Consider the following 27,203-nt stretch of genomic DNA (forward strand, 5'->3'; position numbering starts at 1 on the left):
ACATACCAAAATCTGTGAGACACAACTGAAGCAGTGCTGAGAGAGTAATTTATTCACTAAATGCATATGAAAAAAAGGAAAATTGTCAAATCAATAATGTTAACTCCCACCTCAGGAATGTAGAAAAAAAGAGTGAAATAAACCCCAAACCAGCAGAAGGAAGGAAATAATAAAGATAAGAACAGTAATTGAAGACAAAAAAAAGAAAAAAGGAAAACTGTCTTTGCAAAGATCAATAAAATTGACAAACTCTTAGGAAAACTGAAAAAAATGAAATATAAACACAAAACACAAGTGATCAATATCAGGAACAAAACAGGGGATATCATAACAGACCCTAGAGACATCAAAATGATAATAAGAGCCTACTACAGAAAACTCTACACACATACATTTGATAATTTAGACAAAATGTACAAGTTCTGTGAAAAACACAAAAACAAATTTGAAAAACACAAATTCTCATTCAATATAAAACATAATCTGAATAGTCCTTAACTATTAAATAAATTAAATTCATATTTAAAATCTCCCAAAAAAGAAATATCCAAACATTTAAAGATTTTGCACCAATTCTACACAATCTCTTCCAGAAACCAGAAGAGAAAAAATACTTTTTGATTAACTTTATGAAGCTAATATTACCGTGATATCACAAAAGCAAAGACATTATAAGAAAACTTCAGACCAATATCTTTCATGAGCAGAAACATAAAAATAATAGCAGATTGAATCTAACAAACATATTAAAAAAATAATATAATGTAACTAAGTGGGAAGACAGTGAACCTATGAAGGAGAACGGGAAGGAGAGGAAGACATGGGGGATGGGGGAGACATAACACCATATCTTGTAAGTCAAAAGAAAACACTCAGGAGAGAAGGTATTATTCAAGTTCACTGAATACTGCAGAGTAGTCAAGGAAGATGAGAAAGGAAATATTGCTGATTGACAAGGATGTCAATGATGGCATTGGTAACAGCATTCTATATATATAAAAGCCTAAGCGACTGTTACAACCGGACGACCAGATGACCGGGTGACCGGATGACTGGACAACTGGGTGGTAGCTATGACACGCACTGACCACTAGGGGGCAGATGCTCAATGCAGGCGCTTCCCCCTGGTGGTCAGCGTGCTCCCGCAGCCAACCTGCCGCAGCCAGCCAACCTCCTGTGGTCCCTCCTGCCAGCCAACCACAGTCCCTCCCCCGCGAGCTGGCCCCAATCAATTGCAGGCCAGGCCGAGGGACCCCACCTGTGCACTTGGCTTCTAGTATACAATAAGTGATACGAGAAGTGTTGGGAACAAAAGCCAGATTGCAATGAGAGGGGAGTGAGTGAGTGGGAGTGGCTTCAGGCTAATTTAATTGTTAGAATTGGCCCCTTGAAACGTTAAGACTAACAATGATCAAGTTAAATTCATACTGCATGATAAGTGTTTAATTAGATACTGTTGCAAAATCCTTGTTGATTATAATGTTGGTATCATTACAAAATGATGATTCACTTTTTATATATCTCAGAGGAAATTAAGGCAATGCATATTGGGACCTGGAGTCAGTTAAAGCCTCCAAAAGGTTAAAAACCTAAGGAGGTTCTCACATATATGCCAAATTTATTTTAGGCAAATGTGCAAAATAAATGCAATGGAGGAAGGACAATCTTTTCAACAAATGGTATTGGAGCATTTGGGCATCCATAGGCAAAAAATGAACATATACCAAAAGCTCACACCTTACATAAATATTAACTCCAAAAAAAATGAAACTTGAACACCAACTTATACCATACACAAAAATAAACTCAAAATGGATAAAAGACTTTAATGTAAGATAGGAAACCATAAAAACCTTAGAGCAAACCACAGGCAGCAAAACATCAGACATTTGTTGTAGCCATATATTTACCGATGCAGCTACTACAGCAAGGGAAATTAAGGAGAAAATAAACAAATGGGACTACATCAAAATAAAAAGCTTCTGCACAGCAAAAGAAACCAACAAAACAACAAAAAAGCCCACTGTGTGGGAAAACATATTTGCCAATGTTATCTCTGATAAGGGTTTAATCTCCAACATTTACAGGAAACTCATACAACTTAACAAAAGGAAGATAAACAATACAATAAAAAAAAATGGGCAAAGGACCTAAATAGACACTTTTCAAAAGAGGACATACAGAAGGCCAAGAGACATATGAAAACATGCTCAAAGTCACTAATCACGTGAGAGATACAAATCAAAACGACAATGAGGTATCACCTCACACCTGTCAGAATGGCTGTTATCAACAAATCAACAAACGACAAGTTCTGGCGAGGATGTGGAGAAAATGGAACCCTCGTACACTGCTAGTGGGAATAAAAGACTGGTGCAGCCACTGTGGAAAACAGTATGGCATTTCCTCAAAAAATTAAAAATGGAACTCCCATTTGACCCAGTGATCCCACATCTAGGAATATATCCCAAGAAATCAGAAACACCAATCAGAAAGGATATATGCACCCCTATGTTCATAGCAGCACAATTTACCATAGCGAAGATTTGGAAACAGCCTAAGTGCCCATCAGCAGATGAGTGGATTAAAAAACTGTAGTACATCTATACAATGGAATACTACACTGCTGTAAAAAAGAAGGAACTCTTACCATTTGCAACAGCATGGGTGGGTCTGGAGAGCATTATGCTAATCGAAATAAGCCAATCAGAGAAAGATATATACCACATGATCTCAGTCATTTGTGGAATATAGTGAACAACATAAACTGATGAACAAAAATAGATCTAGAGACAGAGAAGCATCGAACTGACTGTCAAACCTCAGAGGGAAGGCAGGGGAGGGGGAAGGGTAAGAGATCAACCAAAGGACTTGTATGCATGCATATACGCATAACCAATGGACACAGTCACTAGGGGGTGAGGGCATTTGCTGGGGGGTGAGAGTGGCCAGAGAGAGGTCAATGGAGGAAAAAATATATTTTAATAGCTATGTACTGGCCGGGGGGGGGGGGTATACTTGAAATATACTGGTGGGAATGTAAAATGGGGACCACTCTGTAAAGTATATGATTGTCTAACCACTGTGTTGTGCACCTGAAACTAATACAGAATAACATTGAATGTGAACTATAATGGAAAAAATGATGGAAAATTGTGTTATATGTTTCTCATCATCATAATAAAAAAAGAAAAATATTAACTCCAAATGAATTTAAATGTACAACATAAAATAAAACTATAAAACTTTTAGAAAAAAATAGGACAGAATCTTTGGGAATTAGGACTAGGCAAAGAGTTCTTAGACTTGACAAGAGAAGGATGATCTATAAAAGAAAAAATCAGTAAATTGGACCTGATCAAAATGTAAAACTTTTGCTCTCAAAATCCCATGTGAAGAGGATTAAAAGAAAAACTCCAGACTGGAAGAAAATCTTTGTAAAGCAAATATCCAACAAAGTACTTGTATCTAGCACATGTGAAGAGCTCTCAAAATTCAACAATAAAAAATAACAAGCCAATTTGAAAATCGGCAAAAGACACGAAGATCTACTTCACAAAAGAGTATACAGATTGCAAAAAGTATGTGAAAAGATGCTAAACATCATTAGCCATCAAGGAATGCAAATTATAACCATAATGAGATATCACTGCACACCTATTAAAATGTCTAGAATAAAAATAATGATACTATCAAATACTGAGGAGGATGTAGAGGAACATCACTCATACATTACTGGTGGGAATGTAAAATGCTACAGCCACTATGAAAATCTATTTAGCAGTTTCCTATATTACTAAACATGCAACTTCCATACAATCCAGCAACTGCACTTTTTAAAAATATATTTTTATTGATTTCAGAGAAGGAGAGAGAGAGAGAGAGAGAGAGAGAGAGAGAGAGAGAGAGAGAAACATTAATGATGGGACGGAATCATTGATTGGCTCCCTCCTGCAATGCCTCCTACTGGGGATCAAGCCCGCAACCCTAGCATGTGCCCTTGACCAGAATCGAACCCGGGACCCTTCAGTCTGCAGGCTGACATTCTATCCATTGAGACAAACCGGTTAGGGCAGCAACTGTACTCTTACACATTTATTCCACAGACTTTAAAACTAATGTTCATACAAAACCCCATACACAAATGTTTATAAAAGCTTTATTTGTAATAGTCCGAAACTGGAAACAACCCAGATGTCCTTCAATTGGTGAATAGATAAACAAATCAGTCATAACATGGGATTCTAATCACCAATAACAAAGAATGAACTAATGATACAACAACCTGGATGAATCTCTAGGGAATTATGCTGGTGAACAAGTCAGTCCTGAAAAGTTACATACTTCATGATCCCATTCACATAACATTATTGAAATGACAACATTTCAGAGATGAAGAACAGATTAGTGCTTGCCAGCGTTTAGGGACAGAACCAGACACTGGAGAGAGTTGAATGTGGTTATAAAAGGCAATACAAAAAAATCCTTGTAGTAATGGAAGATCTGTTCAGTGTCATGATGTGGTGGACACATGAATCTGCCCAGGGAATAAAATGTTATAGAAATGAACAACACACACACACACACACACACACACACACACACACACACACACGTAAAACTGGAAAATCTGAATAAGATCAGTGGATTGTATCCATGTCAATATTTTGGTTGTAAAATTACACTGTAATTATACTAAAATTATACTGTTGGAGAAACTATACAGTTTCTGGACAGATGCCAAATACAAGATCTTTGTATTATTTCCCAAAATTGAATGAGAATCATTAAAAAAAAAAATTCCAAGGAGGCATTAAAGACCAAAATGTGAGAAACACCACATTAAAACTTTTAAAAGAAAACAAAGGAGAACATTCCTATGACCTCACAGTAAGGAACAATTTTTTTTAAAGAAAAGGAGCACAAACCATAAAGTTAAAGACTAAAATACATGTGACTACATTTAAATAAAAATCCTGTGTGGCAAATACCATTTTTAAAAGTATAAAGACAAGCTACAGAGTGCTAGAAGGTATGTGCAGCACAGGTATTGACAAAGGATTTATATATTAAATACAGAATATATATTAAATGCATCAATAAACTTTTTAAAAGGATGCTTTTGGGATTTTAAAAATATATTTTATTAATTTTTACAGAGACGAAGGGAAAGGATAGAGAGTTAGAAACATCAGTGAGAGAGAAACATCGATCAGCTGCCTCCTGCACACTCCTCACTGGGGATGTGCCCGCAACCAAGGTACATGCCCTTGACCGGAATCGAACCTGGGACCCCTCAGTCCGCAGGTTGATGCTCTATCCACTAAGCCAAACTGGCCAGGGCTAAAAGGATGTTTTTAAAGGGACAAAAGATATAAAGAGGCAATTCCCAGAAGAAGGAACCTGATCAATGCACATACAAAAAGGTACTCAACCATTCTAGTCATCTGAGAGATGCCTAAACATTATAAAAAACCATTTTACATCTATCAAATTGGCAAAAATTTATAAGATCTTATAATTTCAGGTGTTGGAGAAGAAATGGGACACTTGTCTTATATACTGCTGGTAGTGTGTAATTTAGAGCAAACACCTTAGGAAGCAAATTGGCAACATCTAGTAAAGTTAAAGATGCATATATTTTTCAATTCAACAGGTTTATAACCTAGATAGTGATTTCAGATATGTTTTGGTCATGAGTCACACTATGAAATAATTTTAACACAATGTATATTTATAATCAAAGCAAATGTTTTCTGCAAGACTTTCTATCCTGCATGCAAAGCCCTGTGATATCTTCTATTTTATTCAACTTCATTTTTAACGCTCAGCATGATGAATTAAATTGATTTCAGGATTCACTAATGCAGTTGTTTTCCATCTTGGCTGCATATTACAATCATCTGGGGAGCTTTTAAATCTCCACTGCCAAGGCCACAACCCAAACAAATTAGGATATCTGGGGAGTGTGTTTTTAAGATTCCCAGGTGATTCCAATGTGTAGCCAAAATTGAGAATCTCTACATTAATGGGTCACAACATGAAGTTTGAAAAACACTGCTGTAGCTTAATTAATACTATTTTGCCACTGTTAATTTTTTTGGTTTTAATTATTGTAATATGGTTATGTGACATTAATATTAGGGGAGGCTTGGTGAACGACATATGGGAACTCTGTACTACTTTTGTAACTTTTCTGTAAGTCCAAAATTATTTCAAAATAAAAATGTTTTTAAAACAGGAAAAAAATATGACCCTAGAGAAAATATTGCACCAGAAAATGTCCGAGAATGTTCAGAGCCACAATATTTGTAAAAGCAAAACCTGGAAACACCAAAATGTCCATCAACAGGAGAATAAATAAATATACTGTGCTATTTTCCTACAGTGGAATACTATACAGTAGTTAAAATGCATGAACCTAAAGTTCATATACCAACATGGGTGGATCTCAAGAATAGATAACGAACCAAGCAAGTTGCAGAAACATAATTTATAGTATGATACCATTTTGTGAGACTTCAAAACATGCCAAACAAGAATACATATTTTTATGAATATATACATAATGAGTAAAAGAATGGAGAGAGGTACAGCAATCAAAACCACTGAATTCAGAATAGCAATTACCAAGGGAAGGAGGCAAGAGAATGAAATCAAGGTAGGGTGGAGAGAGGACTTCAATTGCATTTGTACTGCTTAACTACTTAAGCAGAGTGGTGGGTATATAAGCATTGGCTGTACAGTATTGCTCTTTTTTGCTTATTTGTATGCCTGCTATATATTATGATAAAAAGTATTCTTAAGGACTAATAGTCCTATCAGGTAGGATAGGAGGGAAAAGGGACTGTATAGAAGCACAGAGTTGGGGAACAAGTGAGTGAGTGGGAGCAGCACACTATTCTTGCTCTCTACCCAACTGGGACATCTACCAATGTGCCTAGAAGGCGACTATGCTACATGAATACTAAGCCCTTGGGCTAGCATTTCATTAGTGACATGAACAAGAGTAAGCTCAGATGAGAGCCCAGATCCTCTGACCCCACTTTAGAAACAAATGCCTCCTTGTTGGTGTTCTCTTGGGGTAGAGTTGAGACTAGAACACAAAGCCCTGGAAACAAAGTTAATCTATGTAATCACCATCATCATTGACCATAAACATTTCTCTAGTACAGCCCAAACTCTGGATATGAAGGCTGAGAAAGTAATAAGGGAAAGAAAGGTGACATTCCTTATCCTTTGAATAAGAGTCATCCCCTGCTAGCGTTGTGAGTAATCAGACTTTTTGCCATGACCATTCTTGGGTGTAATCACAGTGCTGAAGTTACTCACCATTCCAATGAGAAAATAAATATTGGAGGTGATGAAGGAGTTGATTTTGGATCCAGGGCTTCTTTGAAGAGATGGCTCAGGTAGCAATAAATGATTGTGGGCCCCTAAGGCCAGGGTACTGAGTGCCTAGGGGACATCAGAAGAGAATAAAAAAAGGAAGGTGGGAGGCACCAAGGATAAACCCCGGTCCTGCTTCCCACACTTTCTCCCAGATAGCAGATGGGAAATGCCTCCCAAGCAGGAAGCGTGTATTTTGCTCCCTACTCCATCTACCCCTGGCTGAGTTTCAGTGTCTGGTTGTGGAGAGGCACAACACCATCCATCCTGCTTCCATGCTTCATGGCAGAATTTCTCCCCTTTCTCTTGCCCCAGACATCCCCTTGAGAAAAGAAGGCCCAGTATTCACATCTGCCAGGAAAGGCTCCAGGGGATGCCTACCCTCTGAAACTTGGAGAGACCCAGTCATGAATGGGGTCATAATGTGAATTCCCCTCAGAACATTAGAATCCCAGATAGGTATCTCTTTGTTCGAGGAACATTAAATAACTAGAGAGATAGTAAGGACAGAGAAGGTAAGAGAGATTTAGAAGACTGAGTTTAACACATTTGGCTATTGATAGGAAGGGGAAATTGTTGCAGATAATAATTGAAGGAGTTGCAGAGTTTGGCAAATCAGTGGGTGTCATTCCCTGAGATGCTAGGTAGTGAAGATGAAGCAAATTTGGGTGGGATAATGCCGGAGGCTAAGACCAACAAGTAGCATAATTATGCAAGAAGTCCAATGGAAGGCTAATGGACTTTGATATGCAGCAAGGGCTGAAAATCAGAATAATATTGCCCTGCTTTTGGCCAAATGGCTGAAGGCAATCCCTAACCTGATAATCCTTTTATTGTTTACCAAACTTTACCACTGATATACTGTTTGCTTTGCTAAAGGGCAAATGTGTATTCAAGTAAATAAAAGATGACAGGCCTAGGGTTGAGAGAGCTTCTCTGCTAGAGAATAAGGTCTCCACCTGACTCCCCATGCCTTCTAAATTTATATTTCTTGTCTAGTATATTCATTTGTGCACAGCCCCTTCTCCAGACCTTGAACCCTAACCGTAAATGGATGCAGTGTTCACAGGATAAGATGATGGTTAATTTCTTTTTTTTTTTTACTTGCCTTTACAGGATGAGTTTGAAGTTTGGGGGACAACTGAGTGGAGGTATTCAAAAGGCAGGTGGCTGGACAGGTTGAGGTATTCAGATGAGCGGTCTGGGCTGGGCATTACAAACACAAAGATGGTAACTGGGGTATGGACAAGATGGCCTAGGATAGAGAGTAAAGAGAGAAGAGGACTGAGCCATTCTGAGGACAGATCTGCTTAGGAAACAGAGCTTATCTGCTTCTCTGTAACAGTTCTTTCAAAAAGAAAAGCAAAAACCTTTGTGAAAAAATGCCAAGATCTCAGTAGAAAAACAACACATTTGATTTAATTTTCAATACAATATCTTTGCTAACACAATTGCTATATATTTTATACAAATTTAAGCAATGGAACTTATTGGAGAGAAATTAAACCAAGAAGGATCTTTAAAGAAGATGCTGATCTTCGATGAAATAAAGTTTGTTCCCTGAACCACTTTGAACAGCTCTTCATCTCATTTGTCAGGATCAAACTTTTCAGACAAAAAAAACTATTTTGGTCAGGTCTTTAGACACTGGATGGGAAAGGGCTCCTTAACTGATGAGGCTGAAGAGAATAATCAGACAGCAATTTCCTTGGTCCTAGTTGAAAAATCGTGATGAGCTGAGTAGAGGTGCTTTCACCAACTATATACCGAACATAATTTCATGTTTAAGCTGCTAATGACAGTACATATTGCCCATAATAGGCACTCTAACTGCATGAAATAATGAACTGAGAGGAGGTGAGAGGCTGGTGATGGACTTACTAAAACCTTAGCAATAGCTAAGTGATACTGATTAAAGAGCATTGAGAGTCCATATGAATAAGTCTTTAGCATTTTAAGTTCTTAGAATAGCCTCTCCATCTCAGCACTGAATTTTACAACCCTTTGTAAGTGACAAGAATTCATTAAGAGGGGGATTGTGTAAATGGAATGTTACCACCTCCCAGGTAGGCTCTGGTAATGAATCACCTAGGTGAGGACACTGGATGCAGTCCCTGTTCCAAGACATGTGCTTAAAGCCCTTTGGTAAAGAGACCCTTTGTCACCAGTCTTCTCACTCTCCTTACACTACTAGAACCAGCCCGTTAGGAAGAGATAGGAACGACCTTGGAGATTGAGGCCTCTTTTGTAGAATGACCCCTCCCTGGAACCTGTAATGCCTGCTCAGTGGGGGACTTAGAGATGAAGGTGAAAGGAATTCTGGGGAGGAGTTGAGCAGTAACTAAGAACAGCCATATGCCACACACACTGTCAGCTCCCAGCGAAGGAAATTTGGGGGAAACCTGCTTTACCTGTTGTATTAATTTTCTGGGCTGTTATAAATGTTTAAAATGTATCACAAACCAGCCCTAGCTTGTTTTACTCAGTGGATAGGGCGTCAGCCCACGGACTAAAGGGTTCCGGGTTCGATTCAGGTCAAAGGCATGTACCTCGGTTTAGGCTTGATCCTGGACCTGGTCGGGGCATGTATGGGAGGCAACCAATTGATGTGTCTCTCTCATATGGATGTTTCTCTCTTTGTCTCTCCCTTTCCCTTCCATTCTCTCTGAAAATCAATGGAAAAATATCCTTGGGTGAGGATTAACAACAACGACAACAAAGTACCACAAACTAGATGGTTTAAACAACAGAAATCTTCTGCCTTGGTTGTGGAGGTTAGAAATCTGAGATTAAGGTGTGCGCAGGGTTTCTTCCTTCTGAGAGCTGTGAGGGAAGGACCTGTTCCATGACTCTGTCATTGGCTTGTAGATGGCCATCTTCTCTCTGTGTCTTCACATGGTGTTCTATTTGTGTGTGTATCTGTGTCCAATTTCTTCCTTTATTGAATTAAGGCCCACACTAAGAAATTCATTTTAACTTGATTACCTCTATATAAACACTATCTCCAAATAAGATCACATTCCGAGGTACTGGGAGTTTGGATTTCAACATATATTTTTTGGGGGGACACAATTTAACCCATAACACCTGTCAAGCATGTAATCTGGTCCTTTAAAAAAAAAGTACCATTCCCACATTGCAGGACCTCTTGCTGGTAAGAGACTTTAAGGCTTGGACCCATGGACTGACAAGGCCACAGAGGCCCCCAGAAGCCATACAGTCCCACAAGGGGCTTATCCAAATTCATAATTCAGTGCTTCAGTTGAAGCTACAACCTTGTTCTTAGGAAGTGTCAGATGCCTCAGGCAGGGGCCCTGGGGAAAAAGGCAAAAGCAGTATTTTTTCCCAAGGACTAAACCACAAAGCAGCAGCCTCCACAAGGTCTTGCTCTAAGGGCGAGGGAGTGGCATTCCTGATCACATTTCTCAATGGTTAACTCCCTCCTTCCTGTCCTCCTCCCTGCCCGCATCCATTCCTGATGTCCATGAGGCCTTACAGTGTGTTCAACTGAAACAGGTTCTTTCACCTATCCAAGTGCACTTTAAACCCATTTCAAAACTAAAAGAGAGCCCTGGCTGGTGTGGCTCACTTGGTTGAACATTGTTCCATGTGTTACAGAAAAAAACCGGACCAGAACCAAACAACGCTCTGAGAGTTTGGAGTTACACTTTATTCACTGCGGCGGGCTCAGGGAAATGAATCCAAATTTAAGCAAAGCTACAAGCAGAACTTCCCGTTTTATAGAAGAGCCAGCCCTTTGTGTGCTTGCTGGCGGCAGCCTTGAAAACTATACAGTTCTATCCAATTAAAAAATGCACCTGGCATGGCATTGGGTGTATCTAGTCTCTGGCCTACAAGGTCAGATAGCTAAGTTTATCTCCCTCACTATTCAAGCAGGCTAGAAAGCAAAGTTATTTTTCAGAATAAGAGGCCATCCAAAGAATAGCAGAGAATTCCAAACAGTAGTTTTACAGAATAGGGGTTTTCCTTCACACATGCACTGAGAGGTTGCCAGTTCAATTCCCCGTTAGGGCACATGCCCAGGTTGTGGGCTTGATCCCCAGTAGGGGGTATGCAGGAGGCAGGCATTCTATGGATGTTTCTCTTTCTCCCTCTCCCTTCCTCTCTAAAATAAATTTTAAAAAACCACCACATATTTTTTAAAAAAACTGAAAGAGAGGAGACAGAAAGAGGAAATAAAGAGAGGTGACAGCCATTTCAAAATGTGATTGAAAATTACAGTAACTTGAACATATACTGAATTTTCTCTTTTAATAATAAAATGAAGGATCAAATTTATTGCTCAGTCTTCATGCAGTTTTCTCTCTTTGAGGTCTGCAGATCAGTTTGTTACTCACTGTTCTTCTTTTTCTATAAATGTGGTAAAATTCACATAGCATGAAATTTACCATTTTAACTGTTTTTAAGTGTGCAGTTCAGTGTTGCTACTACCCTTGGCTCTTTTGTACCCATGAGTGCTCCCAGAAGCACTATAACTGAAAAGTTGGGCAGGGACTTTTAGAGTCAGGCATACCTTTGCCCAAACCTCCACTCTGCCATATCCAGACTGTGTGACCTTGGACAAGCTGTTTAACTTCTTCTCTGACCCTTAGTTTCTTCATTTTTAAAATGGGCTATATACCTCCCAGGGTACTGGGAGAGTAAAATGAGTATCAATTCACACATCACTTGGGACAGAGTAAAAACTCAGAGTGTCTAGTCTTAGCAACTCTCTTGCAAGAGATAATAAAATTTAACCTATTATCTGATAAATCAGTCGTGCTGCCTTTATATTACAAAGCTCAGGAAAAAAAATACTTTCTTGAATTCTAAATTACATGGAACATTCCACTTTCATTACTCATCCCCTGCTGCTTCTTACTCATCCTTTTCCTACCTCCATGATCTAACTGCACTTGGTTCATGTTGGCCTCTCTCCCAGTCAGCCCTCTAACCTCATAGTTTCTGCAGGTCAGGAATTTGGGAGTGACTCACCTGGGTGTTTCTGGCTTAGAATCTTTGTCAAAATGTCTTCTGAGAATGCAGTTATCTTAAGGCTTAAATGAAACTGGAGGACCTGCTTCCAAGGTAATTCACTCACATGGGCAGGCAAGTTGGTACCGGCAGTTGGCAGGAGGCCTCAGTTTTATGGACCCTCACCGTTTTGCTTGAGTGTCCCTATGACATGGTGTTGGCTTCCCTCAGAACAAGTAAGCCAAGAGAGAAAGGAAGAAGTGGCAATGCTGTTTATGACCTAGTCTCAGAAGTACATATGTTATATATACAATGGAATATTTTGCAGCCTTGAAAAAGGAGATCCTGCCATTTGTGACAACATGAACCTGGAGAAGACTATGCTAAGTTAAATAAGCCAGTCACAGAAGGACAAATACTGCGTGATTGCATGTATATGTAGAATCTAAAACAAATGAACTTTTAGAAGCACAGTTGCCCGGAGCAGGGAGGTAGGGGGAAAAATGGAGAGATGTTGGGTCAAAGCGTAGTTTCAGTTATGCAAGATGAACAAGTTCTGGAGATCTAATGTACAGCAATGTGGTTATAGTTAACAATAGTATTGTGTATATTTGAAATTTGCTAAAAGGATAGATCTTAAGTGATCTCACTGCACACACACACAAAAGGTGATGTAGGTGTTAATTATCTTGCTTGTGGTGATATACACACAATATATACATAAAGCAAAACATCAAATTGTGTACCTTAATATATGTAATTTTTATTTGTTAATTATACCTCAATACAGTTAGAAAAAAAGAGAAAAATATCCAAAAAGTTAATTTAATTTAATTTTAAAAAGAAGTAAATACCTGTCACTTCTGCAACATCCCATTGATCTTACAGGACAGTCTTATTTATTATGAGAGGGGACCACACAAAAGTGTGACCATCAGGCAGTGAGGATCATCAGGCCTATCTTATAGGCTAACTACCAGAGATATTTTTACATGGCCAATGCTTGTATCGGCAAGAGTGGGAGAAAATGGAAGCTCTTATACACTACTGGTTTGTATTTAGCCTTAAAATACCTGACCCAGCAATTTTCATTCTAGAAATCTATCCTAAGAAAATAATTATACATTCACAAAAAATGAAGTGTAGGATGTTCATCATAGGTAATAATCATGATAATTTTACAACTTAAATTCCTGTAATAGAGAATCGGTTAAGTAAATTAGGGTATCCATACAAAGAATATTATGTAGAATAATATTTAATGATATGAAAAACATTCATTGCATATGGCTAGATTCTTTTTAAAGGAAGCAACAAATCAGTTGCTCACTTTTTTGAGAACATTTTTAAAGCACCCTATATAATAAAAAGCTAATATGCAAATAGACTGAACAGCGGAACAACCGAACAACCAGTTGCTATGATCTGTGCTGACCACCAGGGGGTGCGCATGGAACATGGCGGACATCAGCAGCAGGCAGCAGAGTGTGGAACATGGTGAGCATCAGCCTCAGCAGGATGGTGGAGCAGGTGAGCAGGGGCGCTGGACCAAGGCGGGGTGCCAGTCACTATCATTGGGGCAAGCCTCTGGTGGTTACTGAAAAGTCTTTGCTCCCGCAGTTCCACTCACACCCACTGCCAGCACCTGAGGCTGGCCCTGATCGCTTGGTGGAGTCAGCGGGTGCAAGCAGTGGCTGCTGGTGATGGCCCACTCACACCCACAGCCAGTGCCAGAGCTGTTGTTCGCACCTGCTGCTGGTGCCCGGCACTGGTCCCAATTGCTAGGCGCCAACAGTGGGTGTGAGCAGCGGCTGCTGGCCCCGATCACCCCTGAGGGCTTCTTCACCTCCCCCTGCTCCTGTGGGGTGATCAGGGCAACAGCTGCCTCTCTCACCCACTGATGGCACCAGCCCCAATCACTCTGTGCCATCAGCGTGTGCGAGCGGGGCTGGTGCCGTCAGCATGTGGGAGCAGTGACGAGGGAGCATGGCTGCAGGTGGACAGGGGACCAGGACCATGGCGGGAGGGGCCAGGCGGGGGAATGGAAGATGGGCTGAGACCTGCCCCTGTGCCCACCACAGCCTTGTGGCCCACAGTTCCTTTCAATTTGCACAAATTCATGCACTGGGCCCCTAGTTTGTGTATATACATAGATAGATGATAGGCAAAGGATATACTTCAAATGCAAGCATCGGTTATCTCTGGTGGTGGTTTTATAGTGATTTTGTTTTTACTCTTTAAAAGTAGTAATCTTCTGATAATAAGAAAAAATGAGGTATTTTAATTTTTACAGAAGAATCAGCCCAGACATCACTGCCTTCCAGAAGCTTCGCCTAACTCGGGATTTTGCTGCTCTCACACTCCAGCCTGAGTTAGCTGCTTTCTTCTAATGCACCCAAAGCATCCTGTCCATACCTCCTGTGGTGCACTTTCTATGTAGTATTGGGCTGCTTGTCTATGCCTCTGTCTTTCCTCTGTCCCTCAACTCAGATGATGCCATGTTGTGTCCATCTGCATATCCCTGTTGCCATGTACAGGGCCTGGTAAACCACGGGCACTTAGTGTGGTTTGTTGAATAGAAGTGAGTGGCACTGCTCACCTTTAGCCAAGCCAGCTGGTGTGCATGGATTGAATTCCATTACAACTCTTAGAGGCTTCCTGGGAGGACCAAAAGCATTGCAGATGGTGTGGAGTGAGTAAGTTGTGCTTCTGGCCCAGACCCTGGCATCTTCCTTTGGAATGGCTCAAGAATTGAGGCGAGGCTATTGCACAGTACCTATTTAGTGGTTCTCTTAGCAAGATAAATGAACTGATGGGATGTTATTAATCCTGCTGTTTGGTTTCAAGACAGTAGACTAACCCACAAATTTAACTCTACTTTGATAGCTTTTATTTTTTGAATATATTTTTATTGATTTCAGAGAGGAAGGGAGAGGGAGAGAGAGATAGACATATCAATGATGAGAGAGAATCATTGATTGGAAGCCTCTTGTACACCCCCTACTGGGGATGGAGCCTGTAACCCGGGTATGTGCCCTGACTGGGAATCAAACCATGACCTCCTGGTTCATAGGTCAATGCTCAACCACTGAGCCACACCAACTGGGCTACTTCGATAGATTTTAGTTCTGTTCCAGGTTTCATCAATTAAATGATGGCAGACCAAGCACTTGAGTTGAAGCAAAGCTCAATTCAATTAATAATGTCTCAGAAATGTACTAAAAATAGCACATGATCCAGTATTAAAGTTGGCATCTTTACCACCACCCACACAAACAGATCAGATAATGCTGTATATGCAGGTTCTGATAGATGACTGTACAATTCTGCCAAAGCTTCTACATTCCAAATAGTTATGAGCAATTTAATCGAGATGACAACCATTTGGAATAAGAATATATGACAAATTTGAGTTATAAATGTTCTTTCCTTACTGAAAAAATTTGGGACATTTTAATCGGGGTTTGAATTATGTTTATAATACTAAAAGGAAAAATGTATTATTAATGAGGAAGAATGTTTCAAGCTTCTCAGTTTCCATTGTAGAATAAATGTCACGAAATTAATCAAGGACAAATGGGCCACAGCTTATTCATGCTTAAGACTTAATTCTGACTGGATCCGCAATAACACCAGAGCAAGAAAGTTTCTTAACATCTAAAATGTGGGGCTGGCTAATGATACCAATGCCCTTGAGTGGCCAGGAAAAATTTCCTCAGGCAAAGTGGCCAAAAAAAAAGGGTGGGTGTGAGGATATGTCCACAGATCAACTCAGGAGCCCTGTCTGGGATGCATGGGCCTGGATTAGAGGGTCAGCTCTGAGACTCTGAGCCCTCAATCACCAGAGTAGTTTGGAATGGACCAGGTTCTTTTCCAAGCTCCTCAAGGCCATGAACTTCCTAGAAAGGTGTTCAAGGGCTGCACAAGGGTATATTGGGTGTGTGAGAACATTCCTTATCCCTCCATACATGTACAAGTGCACACACACACACACACACACACACACGTGCATGCACTCCAGCCAGGGTAGACAGCTAGTGCTCACAAAACTTTTTCATAGTAATCCTCCACAATACATTTTGGTAGGAAAAGATGTCTATTTAAATTTTAAAAATTTTTAAAAACTTCTAGACTCATTAAGCTCTAAGATTCTATGATCTCTTCTGCAGCTTTGTTGGTTCTAAGGTAAAAAGTCAGTGAAAATATGGTCAGCTAATAAGAATTTGGGTGGCACCTGTTTTGTGTTTGTTTTTTTGTTTTGATTTTTGGTCTTGTTTGTTTACTTGTTTCTGTGCTTCTTTTTGCAATTGCCATTTGCCTCTAAGGCCCCCTTATACAGAACCCAAACAAACTGCTCAGGTAAATGACAGCCTGATATTTTCGTATTTGTAATTCACTTGAAGTTAGTCACATTCTCCCTATTGCGAAGATCCATACTTTTGTGACAAGAACTTCATATTAATTTTAAAAATTGTGATGTCATAACTTCTCATTTTGTTCATTCCTGAAGCAAATAGCCCTTCCCTATAGAGAAGGGGGATGCATTTTATCACATAATTACTGTTGTTTATTATGGAGGCAGAAAGAGCAATAATATCTTCTTTTTTAGCATATTCCCTTAATTTATAGTAAGGAGATTAATAAAATATTGAAGAATAATGAAGTTATTATATTATGAATCATTCTTTTATTTACTGTTTAGAAGTACTTGGTAAAAAAGAATGTTGGACTTGAAAAGATGAGAAGATCTTTCTGGAACTTTTGTAACTCATCCCTAATATTTAATAACAGTTATGCACCTTGACTTCGCCTGGGGTGGCAGTGAGGCTCACTTATCAAGTTCACTAGGTAAAGACCAATGTCAGGCACACTGGGACTCAGTAGCTATGTAGAAGAAAATATGGGCAAAGACAAAAGAGGGGCTGCTGTTAGCCAGAAGACACAGATGGGAGGAAAGTTCAGAAAACTCTCTTGAGAATAAACGTTTCCTGTGGAAACAGAAAGCTTGGGGTTTCTTTTAGCATTTGCTTGAGCAGTAACCAATGGAAATCATAAGAGACAGGTTTCTGCTCACCATCTGAGTGTTTGGGTTGGATGTGTCTGTCTGTTCCCAGTTCTGCAGTTAATAAACGTTAGCAAACACCTCAGGGGGTAATTGTGCTGTGACTGGAAGGGTAATGAAATGGGTGCTGCCGGCTCCAAGGTGGCTCTCTTAGAGGCTCATATTTTTAAATTGTAGTTATATTCTGTAAAATGTAGCCTTTGAGTGAAACCTGCAATTTCACAAAGGGGACCATGCTACTAATGGGGTGGATTTTCATTTTGTTTGGGTTCATTTTTTTCAGTCAATTTTAAAATAAGCACCATTAGTCTGCAAATAAGAGTAATAGACTAAATAAGGGCACCTTGAATTCACATCTGCAGTGTGCAAAACAACTGACAAGTGTCTTCTGGCTGTCCTTGGTACAAATCTTTGTGCAACCAGTGGACATTGTCTCTACTCACTTTTGGAGATATTAAGGCATAGAGTGATTATTGGAATTAGCCAAAAGTGTCTCTAAAACCTGTGATATCCTTTCCCTAATGCTATTGCTTTTTCCTGAGACATGCTTCTTGAAAATGGAAAAAAATAAAAGTGAACCTAATTGTCTCCATCCAGCTTCAATCCCTGGGCGTGATCTACCCTTGTATTTCTGAGAAGCAAGAAGGATAAATACATCTCTAAGTAGAAGTTTGTTGATTGTTTTTTAAACAAATTGAGCTATCAGTGCCCACCTCTATAAATCACCTATCCATCCTCTCTGCGGGTCCTTCTTCCTTTTCTATTAGTGAAATTGCTAGCAAAATCACTGGAGCAAGGAGCAAAGTATTTCCCAACAAAAAAGCAAAAAGTAAAAATGAATTGATTGCGTTTCAGCTGTTAGCATTAAAACCCAACGTATGTGTTGCAGGAGGGGTTGGGGGCAGTGGGACAGATAGAAAGGGAATGGCAATATATTTCAGTAGACTTTTTTTGCTGGCTTTCTGGAAAAAACAAACAAACCAAAAAATCAAAAGCCTGCTTGGACAGTCTCCTGACTCCCACTGCCACCAGAAGCAGCACCAGATGAAATGCTCACTTGTCCCATAACTCAAAGGCACAGGTTTGTAGCTAAGCCACTAGGTTCACATAGAATGCAGACTCCAAATTTGCCTTAGTTCAAAGCAAGTCTTCAACAGTCCACATTAAGGCATCTTGAATCCCTCCCATTTCTCTTCCTTCCACCATACCCTGTCATGTACGAGCCCATTCATTCACTCATTCCTCCTCTTCCTAATACTGTAGGCGGGTATCCAGCAAATGTTCATTATGTGTCTGATGAGTGCTAGGTGCTATGTTTCCAACTATAAAGTGAAAAGTGACTGCAAAACAAGCTCTTAATTACGACATTGTTTCTACTTCAGAAGCTTCATTCTCCTGCCACACATTACTACCTGAACTTACCTAGCCCTGATCTATGGCTCAGATTGGCAGGGCTCCTTCCTATTCTTTCACTATGCCAGGACCATGCACTATAAAATAAAAAGTCCTTTACCCCACCCCTCACACCAACAAAAACCACCATGGAGCAGCCTTCTCTGTCAGATGATCACATCTGTGCATCAAGAAGTTCACTGACACTCAAGTCAGAGGTACCAAAGCTGAGCATCTTGGTGGATCAGAAAATCTTTCCTTTTATTGGGCCAAAACCTACCTTCCCTGCACCATTTACACAACCCAAGGAGATGCCAGTTATCAATGCTGCTGTCAATAAGAAGGTTTGGTACTAAGAGGCACGTGGCTACTTGCTCCCGTGTAATTCCACTTCCAGGAAAACTTGTCAAAGACGTAAGCAAGGGATAGTTTTCTAAGTTTGTGTGTTTGTTCTCATTGATCTCTCTTTTCCTTTCATTATAACTCACATTTTAAATTACTTGCTGTGGGAGGAATAAAAATGAGACTTAGTTGGACCTCATGAGTCATTGTTTCAGTGGGAGAAAAAGCAGCCTTGCTTCAAAAAGCAATTTAATAAATTTTGTTGTGTGCTGTGGAAATAAGCTTTTAGAGATGATTCAAAACACTTACATGCAATTGTCTAAAAATAAGCAAACAACACAAATTACTGCCTGGTTTTTTTGGAATAGAAATATTAAAATAAGAGAAAGATGTTTTAAAATATAAACTAATGTAAAGTTTGTGTACAATATTAAAGAGATATAACACAAAGTGGAGTCTTAGCTGGGTGTATGCCAAAAGTAAACAAAAGCAAACATGTAGCTCATGAAAGACGAGGCTTAGTTTTAAGTCCCCTTTTGACCTAGGAGAGGACACACCTTCCATTCCAACCTTTAAACTTCCCCTCTCTGAATCCAGTTTTCTCATCTGTAAAATGAGAATGAATCCTGCCATACATATTTCCAAAGATGAAGGTCAAATGAAAAGGTGATATGAAAGCACTTTGTAAACTGCAAATACTGGACCCATATATAACACTAGAGTCCCAGTGCATGACATTCATGCACTGGGGTGGGGGTTTCCTCAAACTGGCCTGCACCCTCTCACAGTCTGGGAGCCCTTGGGGGATGTCCGACTGACAGCTTAGACCTGCTCCCAGGAGTGTGTGCCCCCTGGTGGTCAGTGAACTTCATAGCAACCAGTTGTTGCACTGTTTAGTCAATTTGCATATTACCCTTTTATTATATAGGATCATTACATTGTTTCATGAATGACTATTTCTTCAGAATAGAAAAAAACACTGAGTTATAACTCTTTTAAGCAAAAACACGGCCTCTACTTTATTTTCTCAACTTTCTATTACTTGGAAATATGGCGAAGCAGTGACCTTGAGACCTACTCCTCACCTCTACACGAAAACTGTGTCTGCCCATCTCCTCAGATAACAATCCAATTGTCCAAGCCAGAAACCCTGGAGTCATGCTTAATTCACCTCTTTCCTCCAACATACAGTCCACTGGCTCATCCTTCAAAATATGCCCAGAATCCAACCAGCTCCACTCCGTAAAATGCCCTTGGTCCAAGTCCCCATCATTTCATCTTGTCTTTACTGGATGATGCCCCTGGCCACTGGCCTCCTAAGTGGTCTCCCCACATCCACTCTTGTCCCTTCAAATCCAATCTTTTCATTTTTAAGGCTGCTCCATGGTGGTTTTTGTTGGTGTGAGGGGTGGGGTAAAGGACTTTTCATTTTAGTTAGGGCAGGTACTATTGCCTATCTATCTGCTACTCTATCCCTTCTTACCTCCTAACTAAAGCCTTCCTGTGGACTCAGGAAATCTGGCTATTCCTCCCCTCAGCTCCAGAATGAACATGTGACCAATTTCTGACCAGTAGGATTTAAGGTGGAATCTGTTAAAAAGCTTCTGGGAAAGAAAATCCTCCTTGTGAAAAAGTGAAAGATATGTGAGGCAAGACCCCACCCATCCTACCACAACATTTGGACACTGCCATGTGCTTAGAGCTATGGCAGCCATAGCTGTGGCAAAAATATGGCAACCTTGAATACAGTTGGAGAACTACCTGGAGCCCCAACATTATCACAATACTGAATTAACCAATCCTGGAACCACTTAACTCTGGTCACTTTTGTTAAATGGCTGGAGACAGCAAACTCTTTTTTAAAAGGGCCAGAGAGTAAATAGTTTAGGCTTTGCAGTCCATCTTTGTCTTAACTCAGCTCTGCCCTGGCAGGACATGAGTAGCCATAGCCAATACTTAAATAAATGGGCATGACTGTGCACCAATAAAACTTTATTGATGGCCACTGAAGCTGGAATTTTATATAATTTTCAAATCCCCATAATACTTTTCTTTTGATTTTTTTCAACCATTTAAAAACATGAAAAACATTCTCAGTTCATGGGCCATATAAATACAAGAAGCAGGCCAAATTTGGCACACAAAGGGTTCGTCCACGCTTGATGGGATAATAAAAACTAAAAAAACCCACTATTGTTTCACCTTTCTTATTTTCTTATTTGCAGCCAAGAATACACTAATTAATACAATGGCCTCTTTTGGTCCTTTTTTCCTACTTTAAATGTTTAGTTTGAAATACTTAAAACATACTAAAAAATGCAGAAAATAATATAACAGGAACCTCTGTCTCCACAACACAGATTTAACCAATGATAACATTTTACCACACTTGCTTCAGGTAAATCTTTTTTCAGGTAAGTTTTTAAATAAATAAAGCTTTACCAAATAGCTGAAGGTCAAATCTTGCTCCCTTCTCCTTTCCCTAAGAGGTACCAGATACCCTGGGGCAGGTATATGTTCTATGCATCCTGGTACTTGGTTGCACTTATGTATCTAAAACAATATACTCCATTGTTTTCTGTGTTTTAAAACTTTACATAAATGGTATTGCAGTGCATATAGCCTATTTTCAACTTCCTCCCCACTTTACTATTATCCATGTTGATACACATAGAGTTGCTTCATTTACTTTTGCCATTGTGTGAATAAGTCACAAGTCATCCAGGTGTTCCCCAACAAGGGAGCAAGTTATTTGCTTTTCTATGGTTTCTCTTGTGCCCAAGGAGACTTGCATGAGGTTGTTCACTGCAGCACAGCTTGTATTGGCAAAATTATGGGAACTATTGAAGTATCCCAACACTTCTCCCCATTGTTCATGAAGGAGCTTTCTAATAGTCCAGGTTTCATCATGTCCCTCTCCTGCCCCAAACCTTTCTCTGGCTCCCTGTTGCCAAATCTCCTTTCCCTTACTCCCCTGCATCTGCCCCTACTCTCTGCCCTTGAAGCTCTACACGTTTTTTTCCAGCCATATTGAACTAACTTCCACCTCTAGGCCTTTTTCTTTCACTCACAAGGCCCTCTGTGTCCTCATCCCGCCACCTCCCCAGCTGATATCATACCCCCTGCTCTGTCCTGTGCCTGATATGCCCTTCTCCCTGTTCCAGCCCCACTTCCACTGGCTACTGCCAACCCCTTTGCTCCCCCCACACACCCCACATAGCCAGGTATCACCTCACCTATGAAGCCTTTGGTGAACTTCCCCAACCCTAGGGGAACTACTCCTGTGTGCCTCCAGCACAGCACTTGCAGCCATCTACTGGAGCACTTCTCAAAAGGGAGTGCTCCTAGTTACTTGCCTTTTCTCTTGTCCAGTCTGGGAGTTGCTTGTATTCAGGCACCATATCCTTCATGCCTCTCTGTCTCCCCCCACCCTCAGATTTGGCACATGGAACGTAGTCACTAAATGTGTGATGAGTTAATACCTGAATGAATGAATAAAATCTGATCTCTACTGAATTAGCTTACAGAAAAATGAACTCGAGGATTATGCAAAGTAGGATGTGACTGGAAGAATTGAATCTAACTGCTTCTTCCCTGTGGATTGCTGAAACCTGTAAACACTGCTATTTATAGCCTCAGAAGCTTCACTTGCGCTTGATGATTCAACCAGTTATTGAACTGCCCCGAGTTTTCTTAAAATTCATTAAATCTATTCTGAAACATTAACAATTTACTCAATTATCTAGTTTTCATTCAGGCAGGCTTCTTGTGAAAGGCTGTAAACATTTAGATAGAAAAACACTTGTAACTACTAGGAAATACATTTATAAAAAAGAATGGTCAGACACTGGCTTGTAACCTAACCCAGGGATAAAAGTTTATATTACCTCTAAAAGGTGGTAATTGCCCTCTTACTTACAACACATTAGGGTTTTTATTTCCTTGACCTTGACAAAAACACAGTAGTAATGTTATTTCCTTTACTTTCTTAGTATTTTATGCCAAGGTGGAAGTCCATACATGGTGCTTCATGGATTTATGACACCAACTTTCTCATGTCTCTCGTGGAAATCAATCTTGCTGACTTACAAACACTACGTGAATCTAAAAGCACCTCGTTTACTGGAGACCAAGAGGGGCCATAGAAGAGAATTTTTTAAATATCTTAATTTACACTCTGGAAACCCCAGAGCTTAAATACTGGTACCATTTGGGAAAGCAATATTTTAAATATACTATATACTTCTTTTTTATTTTTCAATTACAGTTTACATTTAATATTATTTTGTATTAATTTCAGGTGTACAAGATAGTTGTTAGACAATCATATACTTTACAAAGTGCCCCCCAAAACCAATATTTCCAGTACCCACCTGGCACCGTACATAGCTATTACAATATCATTGACTATTAATTTGTACCTCTTAATCCCTCCATCTTTTTACCCAGTCTCCTACCCTCGCCCCTCTGGCAACATCAGTCTGTTCTCTGTATCTATGAATCTGTTTCAAGTTTGTTTGTTCATTTTAAATATACTATATACTTCTTAAGCAGATGGCACAGAATATCATTTAACACTCTCTTGAGCATTCAACATTATTCCCAGGAGGTGGAGATGGAAGTGACACTTGGCTTTTTCATGATTTGCTACATGAGCTTCAGCAAGCTACTTCCTCTTTCTGGGCCTCAAATGTGCAATGAAGATTGACACTTGATGATCGTGAGATGTCTGCTGTACATCAATGTGAGGTATTTATCAGGTTTTCAAGTACACGCAATCTTATGTTAGTATTTTACAAAAGTAATATAAGCATTTATACCCAGTGCCTTCTAGAATTTAGTAGGCTAGGGAAGTGTGGATTAAATTAAACACAAATGACAATTATTTATCTTTTTAAATATTGTCATGACATATTTTAATCAGACCAGGGTATGTTGAAATAATAAGCAAATTGTATGTACTTATTGGGTCTTATTTTTAATACCCTAACTCCTAGATTTTTTCCCCTCCTGATTTCAACACTCCTGTCACTCTGAGTATCCACTTCTACAAGTTTACACACACATTTAATATCTATCCATAGGGGGATTTGTGTCCATAAACTGTGTATGAAAGCTATTCCAGAGCACAAAGCAAGCCCCGTAAAAGCCCCTTACAATTACAAAGGCAGTGACGAATAGCAACTGATTCAGTGGAAAATTCCTTTGTGCCTTCAAAGCCTGAAGTACTGCCAGAAGGCAAAAGAATCAACAAAATAATATGGTCAAGCTACATTGAATCCATAGGACTTGTTATAGAAGAGGCCCTTAAACTACCTGGGCAAAAGAAGGGCTTGCCCATAAAAAATCCTTTGACCAAGATGTCCATGACAAAGCTCAGCTAATTTTCCCAGGGAGCATCTGCTCCAGTGGTGAGTCACTGCCCTTTTGCTGGCATTATTTTAATGATATGAGATAGAAGAAAAGGTCACAATTTAGATCAATGCCATCTCTGGATGACAGAGTGGGTGAGTCATCAAGTGAAATTAATGCTGAAGCGTGGTTACCATTTTTGCTGTATTTACTCTCCCCTGATACACTCTACATATATCACATTCAATGAGATATTTCAGGAGAGCTGGTTGCTAGGCTTCAGCCTCACTCAAAGTTCTTTATTTCAGAACAGAATAAAAATATGGAAAATTTTCAAGATGACAATATTAAATCTACCACAGGCAATCAAACAGCTCAGATTTCTGTATATTGAGAGGAGCCGCTCTAGTGCACAACATAAAATACAATAATAAAAGAAAGTCAGAGCTGCAAGAACTTTTGAAATTATTTTAGCCATTTCCCTTACTTTATAGAAGACACTGAGATTCAGAAAGGTAAATAACTTTTCTAAGAGGATATGTTTGGTGGCAAGAAGTGACCAGACTCCAGATGTTCTGTCTCCTTGACCAACATCCTTTGGATTTTACAAAATGTTTCTTAGTAATAGGAATGGTAAGCAGCAGTCAAATTAATAAGATGATTTTTTAAAATATTTGAAAAGTTCCTCAGGTTTATACATTTTAAAAAAATATTTATTATAAAGATGTGCTATACAAATGGCAAATAAACACACGAAAAGCTCAAACGCATATGCCATTAGGGAAATGCAAAAGAAAACAATGAGATACAACTGCACAACTATTAGAGTGGCCAGAATCCAGACCACTGACAACACCAAATGCTGGTGAGGGTGTAGAGAAGCCAGAATTCGCATTCATTGCTGGTGGGAATGCAAAATGGTACAGCAAATTTGGAAGACCGTTTGGCAGTTTCTTACAAAAAAAAAAAAATACTCTCACCATAAGATTCAGCAATCACAATTCCCAAAAGAGTTGAAAACTTATGTCCACACAAGGACCTATACACAGATGTTTGTAGTAGCTTTATTCATAATTTCCAAAACCTGGAAGCAACCAAATGCTTTTCAGGAAGGGAATGGATTAACTGTGGTACATCTAGAGAATGAAATCTTATTGGGCACTAAAAAGAAATGAGCTATGAAGCCATAAAAATATATGGAAGAACCCTAAATACATTTTACTAAGTGAAAGAAGCCAATTTGAAATAGCTGCATACTGTATGTTTCCAAATACATGACATTCTGAGAAAAGCAAAACTATGAGACAATAAAATGATTAGAAGTTGTCAGGGGTTCAGAAGGAGGAGGGATGAATACGTAGAGCACAGAGGAGTTTTAGGGCAGTATAACTATTCTAGTACTGTAATGCCAGACACGTTTCCTTATAAATTTGTCCAAACCCATAGAATGTGCAACACCAAGAATGAACACTAATGTAAACTATGGACTTTGGGTGATCATAATGTGTCAATGTTGGTCCATTGATTATAACAAATGTACCATTCTGGTGGGAGATGTTGAAGGTAGGGGTAGTTGGAGGGAGGGTTAAGGGAATATATAAGAACTCTCTATACTTTACACTCAATTTTGCTGTGAACTTAAAATTCCACTGAAAATAAAGTCTATTAAAGAATTTCTAAATGTAATGTTGTTTTCATTTAGGACCTTATACAATTCACACATTTTGGAATAGAAAGTTCAACACAGTCCAGTTTACAAGGGACAGCCTGAGATATTCTCAGAAAATGCACTAAACATCTTTAGAACATGGAAGATAATCACTTTACCCCCAAAGAGGCTGTTACTTAGTACAGAGAGATCTCATTAAGCACCAAAACCCACATTATATATTCATCATGAAAATAAATAAATATTCAACATACCAGTGCGGTTTTTGTCCAAATAATTACATGCATTTTAACATGTGATCAGGTTTCAGAAAGCTTGCTCCTTGAATTCAATGTGACAATTAAAATATCTGTTGTTTCTTGTTAGAGAGGCCCTCCTGAAACAACCACGCCAATGGTCTATGCTAAATGGGATTGGAGGTAATTTATTAGGAGACTGATTATTATTAGTAAAATCAACTAAATGAAACCGATAACAACATAAAAATCACTTGTTGTTATGGAATTACTACAAATTAAACTTTTAAAATCCACTGCAAAAACAAAATCCACTGCATTACCAGAAACTGCACACACCTTCTAGAATGAAAACTACATCTATTTCTGACATATAAAGAACCATGTGTTTGAATGATATTGAATACAAATAATGCGCATTATTCTGTACAAAACATTATGTCAAGGGCAGCTATAGGGCCTAATTCTGAAGGTCACCCTGCCACCAGTGTGCAGTGAGCACTCAGCTGGCCTGTACCTGCCCCTAGGACTCTCTGTCCACAGCAGGCCCAGCTGCCTCAGGGGTTCAAGGAAACAGAAAGCATATACTAATGCCAAACTCAATAGAGAGGGACATAATATGGAATGACATTTTATTCACTCAACACACGTACTGGACACCTATTCTGTGCCAGGCTTATGGCAGGGTACTGAGCATACAAATGTGAGCATAATTGGTTGAATGTTATGCCTATGTACATGGGCCACTAGAGCTTGCTCAGGCAGAAATTGGGGGTGGGGTCAGGTT

Source organism: Myotis myotis, unplaced genomic scaffold (assembly GCF_014108235.1).
Source record: "Myotis myotis isolate mMyoMyo1 unplaced genomic scaffold, mMyoMyo1.p scaffold_m19_p_4, whole genome shotgun sequence".
NCBI classification, from domain to species: Eukaryota; Metazoa; Chordata; class Mammalia; order Chiroptera; family Vespertilionidae; genus Myotis; species Myotis myotis.